The 24,586-nt window shown below is 61.2% G+C and overlaps 1 protein-coding gene across 4 annotated transcripts in view; it reads left to right on the top strand.

The window, feature by feature from the left end:
- The window catches only part of LOC102074923 (forkhead box protein O6), a 42,491-nt gene that overhangs the window by 12,635 nt on the left and 5,270 nt on the right, over positions 1 to 24,586 (top strand). The gene's annotated exons all lie outside the window — the stretch shown is intronic.

Raw genomic sequence — 24,586 nt, 5'->3', positions numbered from 1 at the left:
CAAGGTGACAGGCAGGTGGCATGGAGCAGGGACTGGGGACCCAATGCCAGGTATTGGGCATGGGGCAGGGGATGGGGACACAGTGCCAGGCATGGGGCAGGGCCTGGGGACATGGTGCCAGGCAGGTGGGATGGGGCAGGGCCTGGGGACAGGGCACCACAGCTGCAGACGTGCCTGGGGCGGGCACAGCAGCAGCAGCAGGAACAAGGAGCTGTGCCAGGCTTGGCACGCAGCAGCAGGGCTGGCAGGGCACCACAGTCTGCCCGGGCATGGCAGGGCAGGCCTGGGCACCCCCGGCCCTGCCGCAGTGGGGGAGCAGCAGGGTGGGGTGTGGGTTTGGGGTGTGGGATGTGGGGTGTGGGGGGCACAGCTGGGAGCAGCAGGAATGTCTGCCCCAGGCACACAGAGGCTGTGGGGTTGGCATAAGCTGCTGTGCCAGGCACCACGCTGCAGCCCAAAAACTGCACCTGGCATCCCCCACTCTGCTCCTCAAAATCTGCACCCACTGTCCTGCATCTGCTCCCCGTGCCATGCACCCCTCACTGTGCTCCCCAAACCTGCAGCACTAATCCTGCATCCTGCACTCTGCACCCCAAACCTGTGCCCCTAATCCTGCACCCTGCACTCCAAACCTTGCTCCTCACACTCTGCACCCCAGAACGTGCATCCTGCACCCCTCATTGTGCTCCCCAAACCTGCAGCACGAATCCTGCACCCCTCACTCTGCACCCCAAACCTATGCCCCTAATCCTGCACCCTGCATCCTGGGCCTTGCTCCCTACACTTTGCACCCCAAATTTGTGCCTCTAATCCTGCACCCTGCACTCCAAACCTTGCTCTGCATGCTCTGCACCCCAAACCTGCAGCCCTAATCCTGCACCCTGCATTCTGTGCCTTGCTCTCCATTCTCTGCACCCCAAATTTGTGCCTCTAATTCTGTACCCTGCACTCCGAGCCCTGCTCCCCACACTCTGCACCCCAGAATGTGCATCCTGCACTCCTCACTCTGCTCCCCAAACCTGTGCCCCTAATCCTGCACCCTGCATCCTGTGCCTTGCTCCCCTCACTCTGCACCCCAGAATGATCTTCCTGCACCCGTCACTCTGCACCCTGCAAAAGCCTTGTTCCCCACACTCTGCACCCCAAACCTGCAGCCCTAATCCTGCCATCTGCCCCTAGGGGGACACTGCCACCTGCCCCGAGGGGCCACCTGCCCTGGTGGGCTCTGCCACCTGCCTTGAGAGGGTTTCCCAGTCAGCCCAGTGTGCTCTGACACTGGGACACTCTTGCTGGGACTCTGTGCCCACAAATCCTTGGCTTATGCTTGGCTCTGCCCCCCTCTGTGCTCTCTGGGCTTTGGGGTGTCACAGGGGACAGCCCTGATCCCCTGGCAGCCCAGGAGAGGTGGCTGGGATAGATCCCAGACGGTTCTGGGGGTGCTGTGCTGTTCCTTGCTGCCCTGGGGTGAGGATTCCCACATCCCTGCATCCCTGCATTCCCAGGTTCCCAGCAGGCTGTTCTCAGGTGTCCTCTCCCGTGCCAGCCCTCCCTGGCTGAGCTCTCCCTCTGCCCATTCCAGGCCGGGCAGGTCTGGGATCCCAGCAGGATCCTCTCACCCCACCCCGAGCGGATTTCTTGGCTGAGCCTCTCCTGTTTTCCCTCCATCCTGGAGCCTGAGAGCAGCAGCCAAGGAACAGAAGGCTCTGCCAGGGCTGAGCCTGTCCGCCTGTCCCTGACTGGGGGTTTTGAGCTGGGGACCCAGGCTGGGGAACATGAGGTTACCACCAGGATGGGTTTTGGGCACCTCTGTGCCCATCCCTGAGGTCAGGGACACCTCTGTGTGCCCATGGAGGACCCAGGGGACAACCCCAGGGCTGGGGATTGGGCAGTGAGCTGGGGACATGTGGGGTGCAGGGCTGTGGGAAGGTTGGGGAGCAGGGCTGGGAGGTTTGGGGTGTGGACTGTGCAGTGTGGGGTGCAGGGCTGGGGAATTTGGGGTATGGATGGTGCAGGGCAGGGAAGGGGCTGCTTGTAGGGGTCCAGTCTGACTCCCCAAAGCTCCCAGTTTAACCAACAAGGTCCCAGTAAGGTCCCTGTGCAGTGTGGGGTGCAGAGTTGGCAGATTTGAGGTGTGGACTGTGCAGTTTGGGGTGCAGGGCTGGGAGTGGAGCTGCTTGCAGGAACCCAGTTGGGCTCCCCAAAGCTCCCAGTTTAACCAGCAAGGTCCCAGTAAGGTCCCTGTGCAGTGTGGGATGCAGGGCTGTGGGAAGGCTGTGGTGCAGGGCTGGCAGATTTGGGGTATGGACTGTGCAGGACTGGGAAGGGGCTGCCTGCAGGGACCCAGTCTGGTTCCCCGAAGCTCCCAGTTTAACCACAAGGTCCCAGTAATGTCCCCAGCTGCAGGGCTCTGGGGCTGGACCCCCCAGCCAAGGTGCTGAGGTGGCTCCTCAGCAGGGACAGATGCCTGGGGTCCCCTTCTGCCTCACTGGGGCACCCCAATGGTGACACAGCCCAGGGGAACAGGGCCAGCAGTGCTCCCTGGGACCCCCCTCCCTGTCCCCAGCCCTCCCCATGGCCCAAATCCTGTGTGGGGACAGTGAACCAGGGGCTGCAGTAATTCTCCTGGTGCCCTGAATAATTCATGGCAGCAGAGTCTAGCAGAGCCTCTCCCCTCCCTGCTGCCCCTAGCTCCTCCCAGTATTGCCTTTGGGGTGTGTGTGGGTGAGGGCACAGTCTGGGGGGACAGAGGGGGGTTTGTCACCTGCAGGCTGCTGCCCCTATTTCCTCCCAGCACAGCTTTGGGGGTGCTGGCAGTGCTGGGGGCACAGTCTGGAGTGGCACCTGCCATTGGGGTTTGTCACCTGCAATCTGCTGCCCCCAGTTCCTCCCAGTATGGTTTTGGGATTTTGTGGGTGGCACCGAATGGGGTTTGTCTCCTGCCCCCAGTTCCTCCTAGCACAGCTTTGGGGGTGCTGGGGGTGGCACAGAGGGGGGTTTGTCACCCACAGTCTGCTGCCAGGGTTGGGGTGGCACAGGCAGGGGATGGGGGGCAGGTCCCCCATCACCCCTGCCCTGCTGCTCCCCCTCCCTGTGCCTCAGTGTCCCCATTGTCACTGTGCCAGGGGTGGGGGGCTGAGCTGGCTGTGCTGCCTGGCTCAGGACACCCCATTTTTTCGGGGGTCTCTGCACAAGTTCAGCCCTTCCTGCAGGGCTGGATTTGCTCCGGGGTGGGGAGCAGCGAGGGGTTAAACGCTCTCAATCCAGTGTGAAACTTTTGGCTGGGGAGCCGCAGGCACAAAGTGCATTTGTAGCCGCAAGTGGCTGCCTTGAAGACGATCCAGATTTGTCTGGGAGCCGTCTGCTGCTAAAACCCTTTGATCCACTTACTCCTCCCCGGGGAGCTCCCTGCAGCTCTGGTGCTAATGCCCCCGTGGCGACAGGGGCTGGGCTGCCAGACGGAGGCAGGGGAGACCCCCCTGCGCTGGAGGGGGGAGAGCAACCGCTAAAAATGAGGGGGAGGCAAAAATAGAGGGGTTGGGGGATGCAGGAGTGATGCCAGCAGGCTTAATTCATGGGGTGAAGGGAGTGGGAGAGGGTTTGGGTGTTCTCGGGATGTGGGGAGGGATAGAGGGATAGGGGCTTGGGGACTGAAGGGATTGAGGGATGGAGGAGGTTTGGCTGTTCCTGGGCTATAGGGAGGGATGGGGGCATGGAGAGTGAAGGGATGGAGGGATGGATGAGGTTTGGCTATTATTAAGTTGTGGGCAGGGATGGAGGATAGAGGGATGGGGGCATGGGGAGTGAAGGGATGGAGGGATGGAGGAGGTTGGGGTGTTCCTGGGCTGTGGGGAGGGATGGAGGGATGGGGGCTTGGAGAGTGAAGGGATTCAGGGATGGAGGGATGGAGGAGGTTTGGCGTTTTTCAGGATGTGGGCAGGGATGGAGGATAGAGGGATGGGAGCTTGGAGAGTGAAGGATTCAAGGATGGAGGGATGGTGGAGGTTTGGCTCTTCCTGGGCTGTGGGGAGGGATGGGGGATTAAGGGATAGGGGCATGGGAGCTTGGAGAGTGAAGGGATTCAGAGGTTCAGGAATAGAAGGAGGGAGGGATGGAGGAGATTTGGTTGTTCTCACGATATGGGGAGGGATGGAGGGATGAGGGCTTGGAGAGTGAAGGGATGGAGATTTGGCTGTTCCTGGGCTGTAGGCAGGGATGGGAGATAGAGGGATAGGGGCTTGGAGAGTGAAGGGATTCAGGGATAGAGGGATGGAGAATGGAGGAGGTTTGGGTGTTCCTGGGCTGTGGGCAGGGATGGGGGCATGAAGAGTACAGGGATTCAGAGAGTCAGGGATGGAGGGATGGATGAGGTTTGGCTCTTCTCAGGATATGGGCAGGGGTGAAGGATAGAGGGATGAGGGCATGGAGAGCAAAGTGATTCAGGGATTTGGGGATTCAGGGATTCAGGGATGGAGGAGGTTTGGCTGTTCCTGGGCTCTGGGCAAGGATGGAGGGAGCATTGCCAGGTGATTCCCAGGATGCCAGGGCTCAGGGGGGTGGTGGTGCTGTGGTGGGCAGGGTTTGCATGGTTGGTGTCTCCTCAGAAATGCTGATCTGGGGGGTCCCGACCCCAGGGCTGCCTGCCCCAGTGCTCAGTGGGCAGATCCCAGTCAGCAGCCAGACCTGCTGGGCTGGGGGACTCAGGGGGTGAAGTGGCTTAAAGGGGAAGCAGGAGAAGGGCAGGCAGGAGGCAAATCCAGTGGGTTCAATGGGATCCTGGCAGTCTGGGATCATAGGGGCTCTTTTGCTTTTACCATAGGAAGTGTTTAAAATTGGGAAGGTGAAATCAGCTTCTGTACTGGGCCTCAAATCCCAGAATCCCAAACTGGTTTGGGTTGGAAGGGACCTTAAAGCTCATCCTGTCCCACCCCCTGCCATGGGCAGGGACACCTTCTCCTGTCTGTGGTGCTCCCAGCCCCAGTGTCCAGCCTGGCCTTGGGCACTGCCAGGGCTCCAGGGGCAGCCACTGCTGCTCTGGGCACCCTGTGCCAGGGCCTGCCCCCCCTCACTGGGAGGGATTTCTTCCCAATATCCCATCCATCCCTGCCCTCTGGCAGTTTAGCGGGAAATTCCCATTTTCCAGTGGGTGTCAGGGTTGCAGGTTGTGCTCAGCTCTCCCATGTGGGCAGCCCCATCTCCCACCCTCCCCAGACCCTCACTGTGGATGGGTGAGTGTCACCTGTGCCTGTGTCACCCTGCAGGCCCTGGCAGGGCAGCAGCAGTGATGGGGCTGGCACTGGGGAGGGGGGGACACCACCTGCACCCCCATAACACCCCTGGGTGAGTTATGGATGAGCAGGATGAGGCTGGGGGCAGCATGGGGGGACAGTGACAATGTGGGCAGGGTGAGGGGGAGACTATGGGGGCAGCATGAGGGGGACAGTGTCACTCTGGGGGCAGGAGGGGGGAGCAGTGTCAATGTGGGCATGATGAAAGGGACTGTGACCTCCTCCCTCCTTGGGTTGGCACTGGGATCTGTGCTCAGGAGGGATTCGGGGGGCGCTGCCAGCATCCATGACCGGGCTCATGGGGAGGGGAAAATCCCATTGAGGCAGGAGAGGCCAGGGGACGGTCAGGGCTGGGGACAGCCGGGGCTGGGGACGGTCAGGGCTGGGGACGGGGACAGCTGGGGCTGGGGACGGTCACGGCGGGTGCAGAGGGCTCCGGGAGGCTGCAGGGCTGGGCTGGAGGTGTGAAGGGAGGCGAGCGGGGAGCGAACAAAAGCTGCATTGAGTGACAGAGCCCGGCCGCCAGCGGAGCAGGAGCCCGGCCAGGAAAAACAGCCCTGGAGCGGGGAGCAGCAGCACATCGTGTCCCTGGCCGCGGCCGCCGCGCTCGGGACATTCTGTAGCTCAGGAAGCTGGCGCGGGCACGGCTGGCTCGGGCTGACCCCGGGACAGCGCGGGGGCTCCGGCAGCGCTGCCCGGCCCGGCGGTACCGCGGGACCGAGGCCGGTACCGAACCTGGGATCCTGCCGGCTCTGGGCACAGAGCCCGGTACCGAACCCGGTACCGGCACTGTGTCCCTGCTGGCTCCGGGTACCGTGGTATCGAGCCTGGTACTGAACCCGGTACACTCGGACCCTGCCAGCTCCGGGCACCGCGGGACCGAGCCCGGTACCGAACCTGCTACACTCGGACCCTGCTGGCTCTGGACACCGAGCCCGGTACCAGCACTGGGACCCTGCCAGCTCGGGGTACCGTGGTACCGAGCCCGGTACCAGCATGGGACCCTGCCGGCTCTGAGTACTGCGGTACCGAGCCCGGTACCGAACCCAGTACACTCGGACCCTGCGGGCTCTGGGCACTCAGTACCGCACTTGGACCCTGCCGGTTTTGGGTACTGTGGTACCGAGCCCGGTACCGTCTCTGGGACCCTGCCAGCTCTGGGTACCACGGTACCGATCCCGGTGCCGGCTCTCAGAGCACCACGGTACTGAGCCCGGTACCGGCACTCAGACCCTGCCAGCTCTGGGTACCGCGGTACCGAGCCCGGTACCGGCACTGTGTCCCGGCCGGCACTCGGAGCACCGCGGTACCGAGCCGGTAACAGCACTGTGTCCCTGCGGGCTCTGGGTCCCGCGGTACCGATCCCGGTACCAGCACTGTGTCCCGGCCGGCCCGGGCCCGGCGCTGGAGCGGCCGCGGGGCGGGGATGCAGCGGGGAGCGGGCGCCGTGCCCAGGAATTCGAGGATGGTTTGCAGGCGGCGCTGCCCGGGCAGCAGCGGCTAATTCAGGCTAATTCAATTACAGCTCCGTGTCACGGAGCCGGGCCCGGCCGCCGGGGGCCCCGCGGGCAGGGGCGGCCTCTGAGGGGCTGCCAGGGCCCCAGGACACCGGGATGGGGTGTGCTGTCACCCCCTGCTCTGCCGGGAGACCCTCAGGCAGGAAAATTCCCATTTTCCCACTGGAAGATGGGAATTTCCCACTAAACTGCCAGAGGGCAGGAATGGATGGGATATTGGGAAGGAATTCCGCCCTGTGAGGGTGGGCAGGCCCTGGCACAGGGTGCCCAGAGCAGCTGCGGCTGCCCCTGGAGCCCTGGCGGTGCCCAAGACCAGGCTGGACAGGGCTGGGAACGCCTGGCACAGGGGAAGGTGTCCCTGCCATGCCAAGGGTGGCACTGGATGAGCTTTAAGGTCTCTTCTAACCCCTAGACTGGCACCACAGGCAGGGTGTTGTACCCAGACTGGCACCACAGGTAGGGTGTTGTACCCAGACTGGCACCACAGGGGCAGGGGGTTGTACCCAGACTGGCACCACAGGCAAGGCATTGTACCCAGACTGGCACCACAGACAGGGTGTTGTACCCAGACTGCCATCACAGACAGGGTGTTGTACCCAGCCTGGCACCACAGACAGGGTGTTGTACCCAGCCTGGCACCACAGGCAGGGGGTTGTACCTAGACTGGCACCACAGGCATTGTACCCAGCCTGGCACCATAGGCAGGGCATTGTACCCAGACTGGCACCACAGGCAGAATGTTGTACCCAGCCTGGCACACACAGCCTGGGCATGCTGAGCTGTGCCCCCGGGTGCTCAGACCCCTCAGGTTGGGATTCCAGAGGGAAGAAGAGCCATAAGGAGCTGCTTTCCTGCAGCGAGCTGTGACCTCCCCTTCCTTCCGCACCTCCTCCTTGTGCCTTCTCACCCTGGCATCCACCCCAGCCCTGCTGCACCCCACCTCCCAGGAACACCCCAAAATCCACACCCAGGGGGCTGGGGATGGGTTCAAGCCCCTGCTCCAGGTTCAGGGTGCTGTCACTGCACTCTAGAGTTGCTTTGTGCTGGTTGCTCTGAGCACTGGCTCCTTCTGCCCGTTTTTGGGCATTTTGTGACACCCTCCCACCCAGACACCTTTTTTTGGTGGTTTTATTTCCAGTGTCTGATTTCTCTGACTGCCACACAAACCCAGAGATCGGGGAAGCTCCTGGGGCTGATCCCACAGCCCCCTGCCAGTTTGTAGGGGACAGCTCTTGCTCCAGAGAGACCCATCATCAACAAAAACCAGTCCTGAGGGTGCTGCAGGGCTGGCCCAGAGCATCTCCTGCTCCTCCTGGCTGCAGGAGGGGCTGTGACAGTGTGGGGTGGATCCCGATCCTCCCTCGGGCAGCACCGGCTGCCTCTGCCTCGGCAGCTCTGGCTGATGCAATTTTTGCCATTACAGATCAAACTGCTCCGCCTCGGGTGGCAGACTCCCCCGGGGCAGGCAGGAGGGGTTGTTGTGTTCCTGTTGCTTTGCAGCAGCCTACGGGGATCCCGCTGCCTCCCCAGGGTGGCTGCCTGCTTCCCCTCCTCCTCCTCCTCTCCTCCTCGTCCTCGGGCTGTCTGTGCTGGCTGAGCCCTTCCCAGAGCCGAGCTTGGGGGGCAGATCCTGCACCAGAATTGCCCCATTGGCTCCTTGTTGCCCCTGGTGCTGGTTTGTGCCAGAATTCCCTCATCCCTCTGCCTGCTCATGGGGAGCATCCCTGGATCCTGCCAGTGGCTGTGCCTGTGGCTTTCCTGCCACCCCGTGTGATCAAACAGCCTCAGAGCATGGGGACACCCTGCCCGGGGGATGGAGCGTCCCTGGAGGCAGAGTTTGGGATGCTGGGAAAAATCTCGAGGCATCCCTGGTGCTTCCAGCCCTGGGAGGGAGCAGGAGAGGCTGTGATGGAGCTGGAGGTGGCACAGGGGTGCAGAAATTCCTGGGAGGGAAAAGCAGAGGCTGTGATGGAGCTGGAGGTGGCACAGGGGTACAGAAATCCCTGAGAGGGAAAAGCAGAGTTTGGGATGGAGCTGAAGGTGGCACAGGGGATGCAGAGGCTGTGATGGAGCTGGAGGTGGCAGGAGGATGCAGAAATCCCTGGGAGGGAAAAGCAGAGTTTGGGATGGAGCTGGAGGTGGCACAGGGATGCAGAGCTCCCCCTCTGTGCTGTGGGCTCGCTGCCAGCCCCTGGGCTGCAGGGAGGAGCTGCAGCTCCTGCTTGGGGCACCTCCTGCATCCCTGCTGGGTGTCCCCGGGGTCCCTGGGCAGGGTTTGATGTGTGTGGCCTCGGGCTGGGAGCAGGGGATGTGTTTCTGGGTGTGTTTGTTGGGATGCCAGGAGTGGAGGGCAGGGAGGGAGTGCCCAGAGCTGGGGCATGGTAGCTTCTGTGTCCCTGCTGCTGCAGCCCAGGTGGGGTGGCACTGTCCCCAAGGGGAATGTCCCCTCCTTGTCATTGCCCCAGGGGGCTGGCAATGGGGGAGCCCACCAACCTCAGGGGAATGTCTCAAGGAGAATGTCCCCTCCTTGTCACCTCACCAGTGCCACAGAGGGATGGCAATGGGAGAGCCAATCTCAGGATAGCCCAGGTGGGCTGGCACTGACCCCCAAGGGGAATGTCCCCGCCTTGTCCTTGCCCCAGGGGGCTGGCAATGGGAGGGCCAACTTCAGGGGAATGTCTCAAGGAGAATGTCCCCTTGTCACTTCACCAGTGCCCTGGGGAGATGGCAATGGGAGAGCCAGAGCAGCCTAGGTGGGGTGGCAATGTCCCCAAGGGGAATGTCCCCATGGGGGATGTCCCCTCCTTGTCCCCTCACCAGTGTCCCAGGGGGCTGGCAATGGGAGATCAACCTCAGGGCAGGCCAGGTGGGTGGCACTGTCCCCAAGGGCAATGTCCCCAAGGGCAGGGTCCCCTCCTGGCAATGTCCCCTCCTTGTCATATCCCCAGGGGGCTGGCAATGGGAGAGCCAACCTCAGGGAAATGTCCCCACGAGGAAAGTCCCCTCCTTGTCACCTCACCAGTGCCCTGGGGGGCTGGCAATGGCAGAGCCAACCTCAGGGCAGCCTAGGTGGGGTGGCAATGTCCCCAAGAGGAATCTCCTCAAGGGGAATGTCCCCTCCTTGTCGTATCCCCAGGGGGCTCGCAATGGCAGAACCAACCTCAGGAAAGCTCAGGTGGGGTGACACTGTCCCCAAGAGGAATGTCCCCAAGGGGAATGTCCCCTCTTTGTCACCTCACCAGTGCCCCGGGGGGCTGGCAATGGCAGAGCCAGCTTCAGAGGAATGTCCCCAAGGGGAATGTCCCCTCCTTGTCGTTGCCCCAGGCAGAGCTGGCAATGGGAGAGCCAACCGCAGGGCAGCCCAGGTGGGGGGGCAATGTCCCCAAGGGCAATGTCCCCAAGGGAAATATCCCTTCCTTGTTGTATCCCCAAGGGGCTGACAATGGCAGAGCCAACCTCAGGGCAACCCAGGTGGGATGGTAATGTCCCCAGGGGCAATGTCCCCTCCTTGTCTTTGCCCCAGGGGGCTGGCAATGGCAGAGCCAACCTCAGGGCAACCCAGGTAGGGTGGCACTGTCCCTAAGGGCAATGTCCCCTCCTTGACCCCTCACCAGTGCCCCGGAGGACTGGCAATGGCAGAGCCAACCCAGGTAGGGTGGCACTGTCCCCAAGGACAATGTCCCCTTCTTGTCGTATCCCCAGGGGGCTGGCAGTGGCAGATCCCCTCTCAGTGCCCCCAGGGCGTGTGGCACAGGGCACCAGCCCCCCTGGGCTGCAGTGCCAGCCCCCAGCCCAGCACCCCCTCACCTGCAGGATGTCTCTGCAGTTTCCCTGGCAACGGCGGCGCTGCCATCCCGCACACCTCGGGCAGAGTTTCCCTTCCCTGCCTCCCCTGCGATGTCATCGCTGCTGTTTCCCGGGTAACCCAGCACCGGGAGCTCCTCAGGCAGGTACGGGGGGTCCCCAGCTGCCTCTGCCGTGCCCAGCCTCTCACACAGCCCTGCTGGGCTGGCCTGGGCTGCTGGGCACAGCTGGCAAGTCCCAGAGCAGGGATGGAAGGATGAGGCACCAGCCTGGTGGTGTGTCCCCATTTGTCATGGCTTAACCCCTGTGGCACAAAATGCCCCACCCTGGTAGGATGGGGAGAGAGCTGTGAGCAGGCAAAAAACCATGGCTAAGATCAGAACAGTTCAATAAATGAAATAATGGAATGAAATGAGAGAGAGATAAATAAATAAACTCGAATTAAAACATTAAACACGAGGTCTCCCTCCAGCTGCTGCCTTGAGATTGGTGCCTCAATCCCCCAGTTTAAATATTGGGTATCAATACTCCACCCTGGTAGGATGGGGAGAGAGCTGTGAGCAGGTAAAAAAACCATGGTTGAGATAAAACCAGTTTAATAAACGAAATAATGTAATGAAATGAGAGAGGAGGGGAGAGAGAGGTAAATAAATAAACTCAAATTAAAACGTTAAACACAAGGTCTCCCTCCAGTTGCTGCCCTGAAATTGGTGCCTCAATCCCCCAATTTAAATATTGGGTACCAATGCCCCACTGTGGTAGGATGGGAACAGGGCTGTGAGCAGGTAAAAAAACCATGGCAGTTTAATAAATGAAATAATGGAATGAAATGAGAGAGGGGAGGAGAGAGATATATAAATAAATAAACTCCAATTAAAACATTAAACACAAGGTCTCCCTCCAGCTGCTGCCCTGAAATTGGTGCCTCAATCCCCCAATTTAAATGGGAACATCGTCCTAGAGGATGGGATGAGCCCTGCCTGTGACAGAGCTCAGCCCCCATTCTGCTCCCTGCAGGTGCCTCACGGGTCTGCTCAGTGTGGGGAGCCCTGGGCAGCTCAGGGATGGAGGAAAAGCAAAGCTTGGGCACCCCGTGCCTGCACACAGGGCTGGGCACCGTGCCTGGGCTTGTGGGCACTCGGTGTTCCCAAGGGAACAGCACCAAGGGATGCTGGCAGGGCTCCAGGGCAGCTGGGACTCTGCTGGTCACCCTAGGGTAACTGGTTTGGGCAGGAGGGCACTGGGGAGGTGGGTAAAGCACCCCAGGATAGGCTGGAGCTGATGATGCCCTCATGCCATGAGTCCATGCCAGCCCAGGGCAGCTCCCCATGCCCTGAGAGCAGCTGTGCCCTGTCCCACCCCATGTGGCACACCTCCGTGTTGGGGAAGGTGAAGCAGGAAAGCCTCATAAATATGATTGCCTGACAAAAGATTTTGACAATATGGAAACTATAAGTGAGATTGAAATGAAAGCAAGCTTTGAGATCCCTCAGTTACTCAACAACTGGAAAACAATGGCATGGCCAGCTGAAGGTGATCCCCTTTGGATCAAACAATCCCCTCTGCTTGCAGACAGGCCCAAGGCTCAGAGCAGACCCTGCCAGCTTGGCAGAAGGGGCCCAAAGAGGAGTTTTTAGGGTTTAAAATGTACCCCAGTGTGGTAATGTAATGATTCTTCTAGGCTGTATGGAAATGCTGTAGGATTTATATCTTGTACTAAGTTGGTTAGTGAGAATGAGAATATTCAACACAGAAGAAGATTTATTGTATTGTAAGGGGAACTTCCCAGTTTTTTGGGGTCTCTTTGGGCCCTGCTCTGAGCTGTGGCTGGCAGCTCCCAGCAGGGCCCTGCACCCAGGCCCTTTGCAATAAAGCACAAGTTCCCAGCCCTGGCTGCAGAGATCTCTGCTCTCTGTCCATCCCCACCGTCCTACCCCCATCTCCCTTATACCCCCACTCCCCACACATCCTGGGGACCCCAGACTCCCCTAAACCCCACAACATCAGGGTTCAGACCCCGGGCAGGGCAGGCTGGAGCCTGTTCCAGTGCTGTCTCCAGCCGTGGCTGCAGAGCCAGGACATTCCCGTGTGCTCAGCCCTGCCTGGGGAATGTGTTTGGGTGAAACCCGAGCCTGCAGCGCCGCTGGCCAGCGCTTCCCCTGCATCCTCTGCTGTGCCTCGTGGGCTGGGCTGGGAAATGCTGCAGGCTGGTTTGGGGAGCCCTGCTGACAGCCAGCCCCTCTCATGCACAGGATTCCTTGGGAGCAGCACCCAGGGGATCCAGACACCCCATCCTGCCGAGCCCCTGGGGCAGGGGGGTGTCCTAAAAATCCCCTTTTTCTCATCCATCAGTGGGGCTGTGCCTGTTTCTCACCCATCAGTGGGGCTGTGCCCTGTTCTCACCCTGTGCCATTTTCCCCTCCATCAGAGGGGCTGTGCCCTTTTCTCACCCTGTGTGCTTTCCCACCTTGTGTGCTTTTCTCACCCCCATCAGTGGAGTTGTGCCCTTTTTCCATCCATCAGTGAGGCTGTGCCCTTTTCCCACCCTGTGCCCTTTTTCCATCCATCAGTGGGGCAGTGCCCACGAGCACAAATGAGTTTGTTGGTGATATCAGGGCTCTGTGGGGTGACACCAGAGACCCCTGAGGTGACACCAAGGCTCAGCCCCAGCAGTGCTGGGCAGAGCTGTGCCCGGTGGGTGCCCGGAGGCTGCTGGATGCTGGCAGTGCCTGGGTGGCATTGAGGTGTGTGGGAGGACTTTGTCCCTCTGGGGCATAGGGGGGCTTTGAGCCCACCCTTGGGCAGCTGCTGAGCGTGGGGGAAGGCTTCCGTCCTCATCCTCATCCTCCTCCTCCTGCCTTCCTCTCCTCCTGGCTGGCTGTGCTGGGAGTGAGCACAGGCTGTGGGACCCACCTGGGCTGTCATTGCCAGGTGCAGAGGAATGGAAAAAAGGGACAGCTGGGCCAGCAGGGGTGGCAGGGGACATGAGGGTCTGGGGATGGGGGACACAAGGGAGGCTGTGACTGTAAGTGCCCTGTGCAGGATGGTGCCCATTGTGCCATGGGGATGTGACTGGAGCAGTGTGTGACACCCCTTGGCATGCTGGGGACATCCTGGCAGGGCTGTGACCCACCCAGGCTGCTGCAGGGCTGGGGGCTGTTCTTTCAGCCCCCTGGATGGTTTTTACCTGTCTTCTCCCACACCTTTGCCTTTGGCTCCTGCCCAGCACCCAACAGGGGCTGAGAACCCCCCAGGCTGTGGCTGCCACCCCAGGGCACAGCAGGGATGGGCTCCCCATCCCCTTCACCCCCTGGACCCTACACAGGAGTCCCCCCAGCTGTGACCCCCGAAGAGCCTTCCCCTTGGGGAGACCCCCAGGGTTGTGTGGGGTGTTCACAGAATCGTGGTTTGGCTTTGAAGGGACCTCAAAGGCCACCCAGTGCCACCCTTGCCATGGCAGGGACATCTCCCATTGTGCCAGGTGCTCCCAGCCCTGTCCAAGCTGGCCTTGGGCACTGCCAGGGATGGTTTGGAGGATTTTGGAGGGTTTCAGTGTGCCAGGGATGGTTTGGAGGATTCTGGAGGGTTTCAGTGTGTGCTGGCATAGGGGGCTGTGCCTCGAGGGCTGCCTGGGGACAGCAGGGACAGCCCAGAGTCTGCCAGGGTGCCATGGGCTCAGTTAGATGGACTCAGCCCCACCACTGGCTGGAAATTGCTCCTTATTTTCAGAGATGTTTTTTCAATGGTGCTTCTGCCACATTTCTGCAGAGCAAGTCCCTGTGGTGAGGATTTTCTCCCTTAGAGGCTTCACTGAACCCTGCCCTGCTCCACCCTCTGGGCCTGGAACCTGCAAAGTGTACAAACATTTGTTTGCTTGAGCAGCTGGGATTTTAATTTTTTTTTTATATTTTTAATAAAACTGTTCCATGAAGGATCTCCCAGCCAAGGGCAGTTGGTGGTGGGGATGTCCCTGCTGTCCTGGCCACTCCTCAGGGATGAGAGCCCTGAGTTCTCCCAAGCCTTTGCCATCTGTGCTTGCTGCTGGTGGGGTGAAATCTCTTGCAGGGGGAAATTCCTCCCTGGGTGGATGATGAGACACTGGCAGAGCAGCTGTGGCCGCCCCTGCATCCCTGGCAGTGCCCAAGGCCAGGCTGGGAGAGGCCTGGGACAGTGGGAGATGTCCCTGCCATGGCAGGGGGGGGATGGGATGGGATGGGATTTAAGGTCCATTCCAAAGCATTTGGGATTGTCTGACTGTATTTGAGAAGGAAAAAGCTCCTTCCCATGCAGGGCACAGCTCAGAGGGACTCGGGGTCACCCCTGGGGGGCTGCTCTGCAGGGCTGACTGAGGATGTGGGGCAGGAAGGGAACCCCAAGAGCAGAGTGTGGGGAACATGGGGGGAACACGGAGGAACACGGGGGGACATGGGGAGACAGGGAGATATGGGAGAACATGGGGGGGATATGGGGGAATAGGTGGGGAGCACAGGGGGGATATGGAGAGAACAGGGGGGACATGGGGGAACATGGGAGGGATATGGGGGGAATATGGGGAACAGGGAGGAACACAGGGGGCACATGGGGGGACAAGGGGACATGGGGAGATACAAGGGGAACAATGGGGAGAGCAGGGGAAGAACATGGAGGCACATAGGGGGAGCATGAGGGGACACAGGGGGACATGGGGGGCATGGGGGGGATATTGGAGAATAGATGGGGGACACGGGGGGGACATGGGGGACAGGTGGGGATGGGGGGAACATGAAGAGAACAGAAGGGAGCACAGGGGGACACGGGGGGATGTGGGGGAACACGGCGGGGATATGGGAGAACATGGGGGGATATGGGGGAATAGGTAGGGAACACCGGGGGGAACACAGGGGGGACATGGGGTATATGGGGGAAGCATGGGGAGAACAGGGGGAACATGGGGACAACAAGGGGGGACATGGGGGGACACAGGGGGACAATGGAGGAACAGGGGAAGAACATGGGGGCACACAGGGGGAACATGAAGGGACACAGGGGGACATGGTGGGACATGGGGGGACATGTGGGGGATATGAGGGAGTAGGTGGGGAACATGGTGGGAACACAGGGAACATGGGGGGAAATGGAGGGACATGGGAACATGGGGGGATACAGGAGGACATGGGGAGGATATGGAGGGACAGGAGGGGATATGGAGGAATATGGGGGGAACACAGGGAGAGCAGGGGGAACAGGGAGGGAACATGGGGACAACAAGGGGGGACACAGGGAGATGCAGAGGGGACACGGGAACAATAGGTGAACAAGGGAAGAACATGGGGATACACGGGGGACATGGGGGGACATGGAGGGGACATGGAGAGGATATTGGGGAATAGGTGGGGAACATGGGAGAACAGAGGAGGAACATAGGGAGAACATGGGGGACACGGGGAACACGGGGGGACATGGAGGTACATGGGGGGACATGGAGGGAACACGGGGGGACGGGGTGGACACGGAGGGACACGGGGGACACGTGTGCCCCGGTGCTGTCTCCTTGCCCATCCCTCCCTGGCTCACTGGGACCAACCCAGCTTGGAGGCAGCTCCAGGCTGTAAATCAGGCCAGTCCTCTTGGTACAGACAGGACAGGATGAGGGTAAGGATGAGGCTGAGGATGAGTATTGAGGATAGGGATGGGGATGGGGATGAGGATGAGGATGAGGATGAGGATGAGGAGGGGCTGGAGTCCCCTCCCCGGCTCTGGTGCTCTGGCTGCTGCCCAGCTCAGGGGGCTGCAGTGTTCAGTGAGCCGGGCAGGACGGTGACACGAGGGTGGCTGTGTCCCTCCAGGTGACCCAGAGGCGATGTTTCACGGCACCACACCCTCCCACGGGTGTCTGAGCATCGCTGTGGCTCACGGGGTGCTGCTCCCCCCTTCCTCCCTCAGGAGGAGGAGGAGGAGTGGGTGGTTTTCCTCCAGGGAGCGGCCCCAGGGCTCAGCATCCTGCTGGGGCACCTCCTGCATCCCTGCCGGGTGTACCCGGGCTCCCAGCAGGGTTTGATGTGCCTGGCCTCGGGCTGGGAGCGCTCCGGGCTCTCTGAGCACAGCCCCGAGTGCCTGGGGGCACTGGGACACCGCTGTCCCAGCGGGGACATCAAGCGGTGCCCGAGGAGAAGGGAGCGCTGCTGCTTTAATGATCTGGCTGCGGTGAGAACTTGGTGTGGCGGAAATTGAACCCAGGGGAGAAAATCCTGTAATTCCATGCAAAAACGGCGCAGCAGCACGGGGTGATTTACTGCAGCTGTTTTGGTGGGCAGCTCTGGGGTGTCGTTAGAGCATTACGGGGTAACAGGGGGTCCCCCAAGGGTCTGAGCTGCTGCAGGGGGGTCTGGGTGGGCAGGGAGTGCTCAGGGTGGGTTTGTCCCCAGAGGAGGGGGATGATGCCAGGGCACAGAGCTGGCATGGGCAGCACACACAGAGCAGCTCTGCTGGCCCCAGGCCCTGCCCTCTGGGATGGAGGTGGGCAGGGGTCCTGGCTGTAGGATTGATGGGGATAGCATGGTGGGGATGGACAGAGAGCAGAGATCTCTGCAGCCAGGGCTGGGAACTTGTGGGTTATTGCAAAGGGCCTGGGTGCAGGGCCCTGCTGGGAGCTGCCAGCCACAGCTCAGAGCAGGCCTGAGAGATGAGAGGGGGAGAGAGGATGAGAGAGTGAGAGAGTAAAAGGGGTAAAAGAGTAAAAGGTAAGAGCTAAGAGACAAGAGGTAAGAGCTAAGACTTAAGAGAGCAAAGTTCCCCTTACAATACCATAAATCTTCTGTGTTGAATATTCTCATTCTCACTAACCAGTCCAAGATACAAATCCTACAGCATTTCCATACAGCCTAGAAGAATCATTACATTCCCACACTGGGTTACATTTTAAACCCTAAAATCTCCTCTTCGGCCCCTTCTGCCAAGCTGGCAGGGTCTGCTCTGAGCCTTGGGCCTGTCTGCAAGCAGAGGGGATTGTTTGATCCAAAGGGGATCACCTTCAGCTGGCCATGCCATTGTTTTCCAGTTGTTCAGGAACTGAGGGATCTCAAAGCTTGCTTTCATTTCAATCTCGCTTATAGTTTCCATATTGTCAAAATCTTTTGCCAGGCAATCATATTTATAAGGCTTTCCTGTTTCACCTTCCCCAACACTGGCTGTGCCCTGCCAGCCCTGCAGTGGCACCTGCAGTGACCCCACAGCCAGGCAGGGTCCAGCACTGTGGGGCTGTGCCCCTGGCAGGTACTTGGTGCCAGGGCAGCTGCAGCTATGTGCCCACAGCTCTGTGGGGCTCCTGCAGGAACTGGGGGAAGGCTGGGCTCTCCCCAAACATCCCCAATCCCATAGGGGAGTCCCCAGCTCCCCAAACATCCCCCAGTCCCATAGGGGGATCCCCAGCTCCCAGCCCTGCCCCAGAGGGGATCCTGTGCCTGCTCGTTATCTCAGCCCTGCCCTGGTCTAATGAGCCCTCTGGGGGGCCTGTGGGGCACCAGGGGGTGCTGGGGATTGGCAGGGCTGTGGTTCTGCCCACAGGCTGCACAGGGATCACTGCCTTCCTCATCATCATCATCACCCCCAGGCTCCTCTGATGCCCCTCAGGTCAGCCCTGTGAGGGTGGGCAGCACAGACCTCGGGGTGTGGGGCAGGACAGGGATTGGGGGCACTGTGGGGTGATGGGACCTGTGCCAGCTGTGCTGGAGCAGCTCTGGTGGCCCCTCCTGTCCTGACCCAGTCTGGGAACGGCTGTGGCTGGAGAAGGTGTCACTCAGGGTGGCTTTGGGGCTGCTCTGGCCCCATCAGGAGAAGCCCAGGGCAAGGAGGGGGTGTTTGTGCAGGGTGTGGTAGCTGGATTGACCAGGCAGGTGTTCCCCAGCACTGAAATCACTCAGTACCAGTCCTAATGCTGTATCCATCCATCCATCCATCCATCCATCCATCCATCCATCCATCCATCCATCCATCCATCCATCCATCCATCCATCATCAGTGGCACACACAGGGGTGTTCAGGGGTGGCATGGGGGTGGCACAAGGGTGGCACACAGGGGCTAGGGGGTGTTCAGGGGTGGCACAGAGGTGGCACACAGAGGGGTGTTCAGGGGTGGCACACATAGGGTGGCACAGGGGTGGCACAGAGGTGGCACACAGGGGGTTGAGGGGTGGCACACAGAGGGGCTGGGGGTGTTCAGGGGTGGCGCACAAAGGGGTGGCACAGGAATGGCAGAGGGTGGCACACACAGGGGCCGGGGGGTGGCAAGGGGTGGCACACACGGGTTGGGAGTGGCACAGGGATGGCACACAGAGGGGTCGGGGGTGGCACACAGAGGGCCCAGGGGTGTTCAGGGGTGGTACACAGGGCTTGGGGTTGTTCAGGGGGAGCACACACAGGGTCGGGGGGGTGTTGTGGGGTGGCACACACAGGGTCCGATGTTGTTCAGGGAGGGTCAGGGATGGCACACACAAGGGCCGGGGGTGTTCATGGATGGCACACACCGGGTCCGGGGTTGTTCAGGAGGGTTCAGGCTGCAGCAGCCGTGCCCAGCTGTCCCGGGCTGAGCGCACACCCCGGGGGTGATTAGCGCTCCCTAATGAGCTGCCGGCGGCGCCGGGGGGAGGCGGGGATGCTCGGGCCGTGCCCCCCGGGCTCCTCGCGTGTCAGCCACCTGCCCCTCGCAGCTCTAATGGGCATTTGCTTCAATTAGCGGCGCGTCAGCCCCGCTCTGCTCAGCCCGAGCACTGACCCGAACGCGCCGCCGCCGGCCAGACCCCGCGCCGGGGGGCGGCTGCTCCCTCTGCCCTGCTTCCCCCTGCTTCCCCCTTCTCCTGCCTCCCCCTGCCCCTGCCCTTTCTCCTGTCCCTGTCCCTGTCTCCCTCTCTGCCCTGTCCCCATCTGTGTCCCTGTCCCTTTCCTTGTCCTTGTCCCTGTCACCCTGTCCCTGTCCCTATCCTTCTCCCTCTCCCTGTCCCCGTTTCCCTGTCCCCCTGTCCCTATCACTGTCCCTACCCCTGCCCCTTTCTCTGTCCCTGACCCCATCCCTGTCTCTGCCCCTGTCCCTTTCCTTGTCCCTGTCCCTGTGTCCTTGTCCCTGTCCCTTTCCTTGTCCCTGTCCCTACCCGTTGTCCCTGTCCCTGCTTCCTCCTGCCATCAGTGCTGAGCCCACACCAGGTAACAACCAACGGGCTGCTTGGCTGGGTGGCCCAGCAGCCTGGACAGACAGACAGACAGACTAACCTCTGAGAGCAGGTGTGGGGTGTGTGGGGAGCAGCTGGGGTTGGGTTCTGCGTGGAAAACACGTGGTGCTGGGCATAGGGGAGGGGTGGCAGCTCGGTGGGCACAGCACAGGGTGCAGGGATGTGCCAGGCATGGGGAGGGCCCCAGAGTGCCTGGTTTGCTCTCCCCTCTCTGCCCAGGGCCTGCTCCTGTTCTTGCACTCCTTTCCCCTCACCCTGCTCTCCTCGGGGCACGTGGGGGGGACTCAGCCCCACTCCCTGCACCCCAACACTCGTGGGCAGCCCAAGGCTGGGGTAGGCATGGGCAGTGCCTGTCCTGGGCTTGGTACCCATGTGGGTGGCTCATTTTGGGGTCTGAGGTTCATCTCAGGGTCAATGCTTGTTTTGGGGTCCGAGGTTCATCTTGAGGGTCAATGCTCATTTTGGGGCCAGGGGTTCAGGGCTCAATGCTAATTTTGGGGTCTGAGGCTCATTTCAGGGCCCGGGGTTCATCTCCGGGGGTCAATGCTCATTTTGGGGTCTGAGGTTCATCTCAGGGGTCAATGCTCATTTCAGGGCCCGGGGTTCATCTCACAGCTCGATGCTCATTTTGGGGTCCGAGGTTCATCTCGGGGCTCGATGCTCATTTCGGGGTCTGAGGTTGGTCTCGGGGGTCGATGCTTGTTTCAGGGCCCGGGGTTCATCTCGGGGCTCGATGCTCGTTTCGGGGTCCGGCCCCGGGGGATGAGGCTCCCCCGCAGCACCGTTGTCATCCTCACCGTCTCTGCCAGCTGCCCATTGACAGTCGAGGCACTCTCCCGCACAATGGGTCCGGCTAATCCCGTTACAATGGCACTAATTGCTAATCAGACCGATTTCACACTGCCGGCTCCCCTGACAATGAGGCTCGCCGGAGGAGGGCTCCAGGGGGGGTGAGGGGCTCTGTGGGTGCCCGCAGCCCCCCCTCCGACCCCGCAGACGGGCACCGCCCTGGCACCGGGGTCTTCCAGCCTGGCAAAGCCTCCGGCAGCTGGCACGGGCTGGCACGGGCTCAGCCGCGTCCTGCCCTGGTGCCTGGGCAGGGGGTCCGGCGCACCTGCAGCCCCGGGGCCACCTCCAGCCCGCCCTTGTGCTCCGCAGAGCATCCCGGTGCCCTCGGCTGAGCTGCGGGGCCGGGCGGGGGTCCGCGGTGCGGGTGTCACCTCTACCACAGGCTGGGTGTCATCCTGGCACAGGCTGGCTGTAACCCCTGTCACAGGCTGTGTGTCATCCCTGTCATGGGCTGTGTGTCACCCCTGTCATAGGCTGGCTGTCACCCCTAGTACAGGCTGTGTGTCACCCCCAGTACAGGTTGTGCGTCACCCCTGTCACCAGCTGGGTGTCACCCCTGTCACCAGCTGGGTGTCACCTCCAGCACGGGCTTTGTGTCACCCCCGGCATGGGCTGTGTGTCACTCTGGCACGGTCTGCGTGTCACCCCCAGCACGGGCTGTGTATCACCCCCGACATGGGCTGGGTGTCACCCCTGTCATGAACTGGCTGTCACCCCCAGTACAGGCTGGGTGTCACCCCTGGCAGGGGCTGAGTGTCACCTCTAGCTCTGAGCCCAGACTGATGCCCTTGCCCAGCGCTGTTTGGGCTTTGAGCACCGGGGGCTGTGTGTCACCTCTAGCTCTGAGCCCAGACTGATGCCCTTGCCCAGTGCTGTTTGGGCTTTGAGCACCGGGGGCTGTGGGGCTGGGTTAGCAGTGAGGGGCTGAGCCATTGGACAGGCAGGGGTGACACGGGGACAGAGGGGATGGGGGCACAGTGGGCACAGAGCACAGCCAGCCCTGCAGTGGTGCTGCAAGAAGCGATGCAGGACAGGGAGTGGTGCCAAAGGCGCCGTGGGTGCTCTGGGGCTGGCACCATTCCCTCCTGACCCCAGGGCATCCCGTGCCAAGGCAGCTCTGGCCCCTGTGTGTCAGGGGGACGCTGGGTGCCCGAGGGTGAGGCAGGTCCTGCTGTTAATCAGCTCCTGCCCAGCCCAGCCCCGCTCCGTGCGCCCCGAGCCGCGGGCAGCCGAGCGTGTCGGGGTGCTAATGAGGAGAGAGCCGGGTGTGCTGCACCTTGCACTTAATTGCTGCTGGCTTCTGGCTCCTAATGAAGCTCGGCTGCAGGAGAAGCAGCAGCCTCTCCTCATCTCCTCTGCCTCGGGCAGCCTGACCCTGCCAGCCCTATGCCCTGCCTCGGGGTTGCGGGGTGCCCTGTGCTCCCTCTGTGCTGGGAGGATGCTGAATGTCACCCCCGTGCAGCTGTGACATGCCCAGAGCCCATCCCCTGTCCCTGTGCTCTGCATCGCAGCTCCAGCCCTGCTGCTGCATCTCCTGCCTGCTGTCCTGGGCAGGCTGGCAGTGCTGCCAGGGAGGGACCATGGCTGTGCCAGGGCCCAGCAGGGACTGGGCATCACTCCTGCAAGCCCAGTTTGGCATCCCCAGCTCCCCACAGTCTGTGGGTGCAGGGCAGCACCATGGGGCTGAGCTGGATGGTGGCCTGGCCCTGCCAGGCAGTGACAACCACTGCTGTGCTTCTGTCCCTGCTGCTTGGATGGTGCCTGGGCCCTGGATGGGAGTTTGGATCATCCTGTCCAATGATGGACTGGATGGGAGTTTGGTCCTTGATGGGATGGGAGCTTGGATCATCCTGTGCATTAAGGAGAGCTGCTGGAGGGGTCAGGGGGATTTTCCCTGCCAGGAACGGTGGCTGGGTCCTGGATGGGAGCTTGGATCATCCTGTGCATTAAGGAGAGATGCTGGAAGGGTCAGGGGCACTCTCCCTGCCAGGGCTTGACTTGCTCTGCTTGAAGGTGGCGAGCATTGATTGGGCAGCTGTGTCCCAACCACCCCCTGGGTGCCCTCCCCAGCCGTGCAGGAAGGGGTTAATGGCTGGCCCATACCTGCAGTTGCATTTTAAAGATGTGAAATTAAAGCCCGTAATTTATTCTCCCCACACACGAAGGAGCAATTAGTTCTAAACACGGCTTAATCAGTCAGTGCGAGATTGATTTCTGTAGACTTGGATTTGGTGGCTGCTGGCGAGGAGCCAGCCTGGGAGCAATCTCCAAATAAATGAAGTGCAGAGAAGTAAGCCATTACATAATATGATAGATGAGGCTGGAGCTCACTTGCCTCTTCATTAGTATTCCACTGTACACCACAGCAGCACCAAACTTTCTCCCCTCTTCCTCCTCCTCCTCCTCCTCCTCCTCCTCCTCCTCCTCCTCCTCCTCGTCCTTGTGTCCCTCCTGCAGCTGGGAAAGGGCTGGGGAGGAGCCTCCAGCAGCCCCTGGCCAGCCCTGAGCCTTTGGGCAGAGCTGGGGAAGGGTCTCTGTCCTGCAGATTCTTCCCTGGGTTCTGCATCTTGCCTTTGTCCTCTGGGGAAACTGAGGCACAGGGAGCTGGGGTGGCATCCCTTGATGTCAGCAGGGAGAGGCAGGTGTCAGAGAATCCCAGGGTGGTTTGAGTTGGGAGGAACGTCAAAGCCCATCCCATCCCATCCCATCCCATCCCATCCCATCCCATCCCATCCCATCCCATCCCATCCCATCCCATCCCATCCCATCCATGGGCAGCGACACCTCCCACTGTCCCAGGTGCTCCAGCTGGGCCTTGGGCACTGCCAGGGCTCCAGGGGCAGCCACAGCTGCTCTGGGCACCCTGGCACAGCCCAAACCTCTCTAACCAGGCCTTGCCAGGCTACAAAGCCCCTGTGGGAAATGGCACTGGGGGCACCTGCAACCAGCCAGGAAATCATTCTTTCCTTTCCTTTCTCCATTTGCTGCAATGGGTTTTGGTGCTGGTTTCCATCCTTGATTGAGGAATGTGAATGCCAGAGTGGTTTGGGTGGGAAGGGATCTTCAATGGCAGCTGATTGCAGCCCAGGGCCACCTGCCACTGTGCCAGGTGCTGCCAGCCCCAATGCCCAGCCTGGCCTTGGGCACTGCCAGGGCTCCAGGGGCAGCCACAGCTGCTCTGACAATTCCAGCCCAGCCCCTGCCCACCCTGCCAGGGAACAATTCCCAATTGCCAAGATCCCATCCAGCCCTGTCCTCTGGCACTGGGAACCATTCCCTGGCTCCTGTCCCTCCATCCCTGTCCCCAGTCCCTCTGCAGCTCTCCTGGAGCCCCTTCAGGCCCTGCAAGGGCTCTCAGCTCTCCCTGGAGCCTTCTCCTCTCCAGGGCAGCACCCCCAGCTCTCCCAGCCTGGCTCCAGAGGAGCTCCAGCCCTTCAGCGGCTCCATGGGCTCCTCTGGAGCAGCTTTAACAGCTCCATGTCCCTGCTGTGCTGGGTATCACAGGGCTGGAGGCAGCTCTGCAGATGGGGTCTCACAAGAGCCGAGGGGAGAAATCGTCCCCCTTGCCCTGCTGGCCTGACAGGACAAGGTCTCACATGATGCCAACAGGTTGTTTAGGGCTGTGGTGGTGCTGCTGAGCCCTGCACAGGGCAGGTGTTGGTGCTGAGGGTGGAGGGGGGCACATCAGGAGTGATGCCAGACAGGGGAAGGGGCTTGGTGTCTCCTCCAAAGGGATCCCCTCTGTCTGTGGGGCTGGTGGGGAGTGGGCTGGGATCTCCACAGAGGTGCTGGCTGTGCTGGGAGCATCCTGTGGGATGTGCTGGCTACATGGTGGCCTTGGGCTGGGAGGGATGGGCAGAGAAGCCCTGGGCCTGTGCGTGGTCCTGACCCCATCACTGCATTGTTGCCTCTTCACCCTGTCCCTCTGCTG

Source organism: Zonotrichia albicollis, chromosome 20, assembly GCF_047830755.1.
Source record: "Zonotrichia albicollis isolate bZonAlb1 chromosome 20, bZonAlb1.hap1, whole genome shotgun sequence".
NCBI lineage: Eukaryota > Metazoa > Chordata > Aves > Passeriformes > Passerellidae > Zonotrichia > Zonotrichia albicollis.
This window is presented reverse-complemented; position numbering and strand designations above follow the sequence as displayed.